Consider the following 5,828-nt stretch of genomic DNA (forward strand, 5'->3'; position numbering starts at 1 on the left):
GCCCCCTCCGCCTCTGGCCTGCTGGGAATTGTAGTTTATCTGCGCAGTCCGCCCCTCCCTCCACTTAAATAGATATTCACTTTAAGGTTCAAAGGCACTTGCCTCGCCTAGAAGTACCAGCAAAAGTTAGTGTGTGGAAATCCACATCCTTACTTCAATCCTTCTTTGCCTTCTTCTGAATGAGAATGTTTGGTTTCCCTCGGAGGCATTCACATCTCCCACCATTCCTCCTAGGAAATACTGTAGAAAGTGATTCTTTCGCGAACCGGACGCTTTTGCCAAGAGCTGGAAGCGCTTTTGAAACAGTCATAAGAAACCCTTTTCCCTCCGCCTCCCAAAGTCCATCCTGTTCTTTAAAAGGGCTTATCGGGAAGAGGGAGAACTACAGAAGACCTCGGAGAAAGGGTCTTTATGTCCAATCAGGACAGGCGGTCCCCAGCACGCGGCTTTCCCTTGCGGTCACCGTCCCCAGCCACGAGATGGCAGGGCTCTCTCTAGGACGAGCGGTGAGCCCCTGTACCGGTTTAGCCAAAGAGGTTCGACAAGGGAGATGCAAAACTGAGATGTGTCACTTTTCCATCTGAGAAGGGTACAAAGTGGCATATATCCTACACATTTGATGTTTCCACATTTTTGGACCTCATTTAAAGGAACTCTCGAAGATTGACAAATTATCAGACAACGTAAAATTGTGGAACTACAGTTTACATCGGTGCTTCTCAGACTGTGACAAAGGGCCAGTCTCGCCTCCACCCCATCCTACCGTATCCTACCCCGTCTCCAATTCTTCGCAGACCCGTACGTGGTCCCTTGTGCATTACCGGTAAGCAGCTCTGGCCTCATAAAACTGATTTGACAACGACTGAATTGCCCTATACTCAGCTGAATAAGAAGAGTCCACTGATTGGAGGCTTAGATATCCAGACAATACCAAAGTGCTATAAACGTTTCTGAACAGTTTCCAATTTCTGTACTTAAACAGTACATAGTCTCTGGTCTATGGACCACACCTTGATTAGTCCTTCTTTACATGCTTTCTTTCCTGATTTCAGAAGGGAATTTTAAGAGGGCTCTGTTCTGGGGCGCCTGGGTGGCTCAGTTGGTTGAGCGGCTGCCTTTTGCTCAGGTCATGATCCTGGAGTTCCTGGATCGCGTCCCGCATCTGGTTCCCTGCTCGGCAGCTGAGCCTGCTTCTTCCTCTGACCCTCCCGCTCTCTCTCTCTCTCTCTCATTCTGTCTCAAATAAATAAATAAAATCTTAAAAAAAAAAAAAAAGAGGGCTCTGTTCCATGTGGTAGCATGCAATTCTCCTTTTGGTTAAATTTAATAAAGAAGAAATATTTTGCTTTTTTCCAATACTTGGTATTTCCTAAGTAAGAACAAAAGAATTTTTTACTTCTGTAAATAGAACAAGGTCATGCAAAGCAAACTCTGCTTTTCATCAGAAAATCTAGTGTTAATTTTGCAGGATCATACAGGCATCTTCACCTATGACCATTAAATCTAGATTGGTCAGAAATGTGACCAATGTGTGGTGAAGGTGAATAAGATAACTGATTCTTTGATGTCACCATTAGACTAAAGAGGGCTAAGTCATGGTGCTCTTGTTGTGAACTGTACCAGTTAAACTTCTTTTCTCATTTTCACCTGAGGCCTAGGTGAAGAGGAAAAGAAAGGGGGAAAAAGAAAATGAATAGATAAGAGTAACTGAACTCTTTACTGAGGGCCAGCTAATTTGGCCAGCCAATTTGGTAAGTATTTACTTAGATATCTTATTTAATTTTCAAAGCAACTGTGAGTTAAGTACTAGTTTTTTGCTTTTGTTTTTGTTTAGCAACATCTGCACTTTACATCTGAGAAATCTATGGCTCAGGTAATAGGGATAGAGCTACATGTAGATCCGGGCAGTTTGGCTCAATTTTCCCTTCCTGTACTGTCTGCTGGGCAAGGCAAGCAGTGGGGAGAGTTGGAGGTTGGGAAGGGAGGAGGGAGAGATAGGATGGGATGGTGATAGGGGAGAAGAACAAGGAAGAAGGGTCAGAAGTTAGCCTGCAGGGAAAGCTGAGGCAGCAAGGATCCGGAGTTTGAAGGAGACCCTGAAAATTTCTGCCTGGAAAATAATAGTACTGTATAATTACTCTATGTACTGTGTGTCCATTATCTGATTTATCCGTTTTGTATCCACTTTGTATCCATTATCTGATTAATCATCACAACCAGCCAGTAAGGGAGATACTGTTATTCCTATTATATCTGAGGTCAGAGAAGATAGCTGGCTCTTGAGTCATTTCCTCTTCCTTGGGGAGTTTAGAAAGAAAGGGTGGCTTTTGGTATCCAAAGCAACCTTTGAGCCCTTCTTGTTCTCTCCAAAGGGCTGTCTTTCTTGAGCTGGTCCCCCAAAGTCAGTGTGTGTTCAGCTAATCTTTGTCCTTATCCTCTTTTCACTTGGTTCCCCTTTCGTAAATGAGCACTTCACTGGGCCCCTGTCCTCTGGCAGCTTATGATTGAGGTGGGGGGCAAGGCAAGAAAGCAGTATTATAACATGATTTGCACAGGTGTGTCAGGGGCATCTGGCAGGATCTTCTTTCCCAGATCGAGGGGGAGTTTGGGAGATTTGGAGGAGATAAAGGATGTTTTCCTGGAAGAGGGAGTGCTTGATTTAGATTTTGATGCATGGAATTGAAAAGTAACAAGATGCAGAGGTTTGGGGTTTATCCAGAACTGGCACAAAGTAGACAGTGCTCAGTCAAAATTTGCAGATTTAATCAATGAACCCATGAGCTCTTGTTCACCTTCATACCCACATCATCACAACTGTAGCTGTTGGATGTATTCAGTTATCTAAACACATGGCCAGAAATTCACTGAACTGTGCATATGGTGTGCTGGCATGATACACCAGCAACCCCAAAAGAACCCCCTCTCTTATTCCCAATGATGGAGCACTTACAGGAGCTCCTGTGCAGATTGAAAAACGGTACCCTTCCTCTTGTGTTTGTATTTGCTCCCATTCACCACATGGCTGGTAAGTTTGTGTAGTGAACAATCTGCCCAGCTTCTCCCAGAGCTCCTGATAAAACATACTAGAGTAGTTAATTGCTAAACCTAGAATTCTAATGGGACTCCCTAAGACCTCACCAATCCAGGAAGCCTCTCTCAATTATTCCTCTCTCATCTTCTTGTCTTCCCCTACAAACTCCCATTACTGACCTGATATCTTCCAAATTTATCCATCTTCTGAGCCAGGGTAGTCTATCCCTGTTTGCAATGTTAGTTGTTGTTGTTGTTGTTGTTGTTTTTTAACATGCAATTAAAATGAAAGTGAAATTTTTTTAATATCTATATTTCTATCAAAAATTTGAAAATGAAAAACAGATGGAGAAGGCTTGTATATTATAAAAATTAGCCTTGTGAAAATAAAGAATATTCTTACCTCTTTAAGATGCAAAGTATGCCTGTGACAAAAGAATACAACTTAAGAAGACATTAGGAAAGAAATTGAAGGAAGAACTGGTATTTAGAAAGATGTGTGATGATAAACTTAATGAATGGAAAGAGGAGGACTGAAATTTCAATCAGAGTTGGTTTTTTAATACAAGTAAAATAAGTGGTTCTATTCGTCAGGGTTCTCCAGAGAAACAGAACCAAAAAAGTGTGTGTGTATCATATTAGTGATTGGCTCAGGGGATTATGGAGGCTGACAAGTCCCCAAATCTGCAGGTGGACAGCTGGAGACCAAGGAGAGCTGCTGATGTAACTCCAGTCTGAAGGCCGGCAGGCTTAAGACCCAGAAAGAGCTGATATTTCAGCTTCAGTCCAAAGACAGAAAAAACACAAAACAAAACCAAAAAACATTGTCCCAGCTTGAAGGCAGTCAGGCAGGAGGAATCCTCCCTTACTTGAAGAAGGATTGGACCTCTTGTTCTATTCAGGCCTCCAACTGATGGATGAAGCCCCCCCCCCCCCATATGAGGGAGGTTAATTCTGCTTTACTCAGCCAACTGATTCAAATGCTAATCTCATTCAGGAAAAAAACCCTCATACACACCCAGAATAATGTTTGACCAATATCTGGGTACCCTGTGGCCCAGTCAAGTTGATAGATGAAATTACCCATTGCAGTGATGCTGCCTTGAAATCGTGGCATATTAAGTGAAAACAAAAATTGCTCAGGCAACTACAACTTCTTAACCAGAGGCAAGTTTACAAAGAATGTTTATTGAAAGCAAAAGAAAGAACAGGTCCTAAACAGAAATTAGCACTTCTGAACATAGTAACTATAAATTCTATGGCTCAGTATGTTGGAAATACAGCTTGGAACTTGCAGGATAAATGACATTTAAAAATCAAGTTATTTTGGGCATTTTCTATTGCAGTTGATAATCAAGTACATATATAAAAGCTATTTGTGTTGTTGAAAATTTCGATATGACTAAATATCATCTGGAAATGGTGCCCCAAAAAAGGCACATGATTAGGAAGTGGCTTTTTTTGTGTGTATGGAGAAGAATTTTGAGAATTTTAAAGCAGATTTGTCAGAATTGGTAACCATGACTACAGATGGGATTCCTGCAGGGGTCATTTTTAACATCAGACTTAGGAAACATAAGCACAATGTGACAAGATTTTATCAAGACACAGAATTTTAGCCAATTTATTGTACCATTGACTAGAAACCATTTTGAGCTCTAAACTTAAAATACTATACAAAAATAATAGCCATGGTAGTTAACCACACAGTTCATGCTCCAAATATCTATAAATGGATGTAGTGGATACTGAAAAAATTTTGAATTGCAGAAAGGGATTTCCTTGTTAATATTATCAAGGAAAATATCTTCAGCTTGGCTCATCAAGGAAGACTGGGTCAGATTTAGTCTCCTTTTGGTTGATGATATATCTCCTTTGGATATTCTTTTCTCCCCCATCTCCCTTTTTAAAAAAATCACATAAACTGATTTGTTCATACATAGCAAAATTGTGTCTTTGGGAAATTCATCTGGCTAGGAATAATCTAGGTCATTTTCTGCACAGAAACTGGTTTCCAGCTATGAATATTATGGTCTAACCTCATACTGTAGCATCAAGACTATGGTCCAAAAATGGTTCTGATTTAAGCATTTAAACTTTATGATAATACTGCTTAACTTGTCTTTTTCAAGTCATATCATTACTGTGAATGAAAATTACACAAGGAAGTTTTGCTATTTAAGGGCCTATATAATAGCCTCAACCTTGCATCTTGGCTTGGAAATCATAAAATATATATATTATACTTTACAGAAAATGTTTGATGAACCATTCTTTAAATCAGTGTTCTGCAACAGTGTTGATGCCCTCTATTCTACCTCCCAGCCAACCATGTATTTTTTGGCGGGGGGGCTTGAAAATTTATGTGGGTATTTTTATGGACTTAGTGTTGTCACAATAATTGAGAAGTAGGATGGCTGCTACTAGCTTTAGCAGGAAGGGCCCAGGGATGCTAGCTCTCCTGCAATATATGAGAAAGTCTTGTTGGATGAACACTTGCTCCTTGTCTGGAATGGGCAAAGCTTGTTTATCGTATTTTTGCATCTAGAACCTAAACAGGTTTTATATATAAATGCACAGCAATTTTTTCTCACAATTTTTTTATTTACACAGAAGTTTCCAGGAATATAACTATTGAGTAAACAGATTATACTTTACTTTGCTTGGAATTATGAGTTGGTTAGAACTGCAAGAAAACTAGAGGAGTTGTTCCTCATTTCAAAAAATTGTGTCATTGCAGTAATACTGCTGCTGTTATTTGGGTTGACAATGCAGGCCCCCTGCATCACTCTGCATTT

This window comes from Leptonychotes weddellii, chromosome 6 (genome assembly GCF_054177405.1).
Source record: "Leptonychotes weddellii isolate Sample4059 chromosome 6, ASM5417740v2, whole genome shotgun sequence".
Lineage (NCBI taxonomy): Eukaryota > Metazoa > Chordata > Mammalia > Carnivora > Phocidae > Leptonychotes > Leptonychotes weddellii.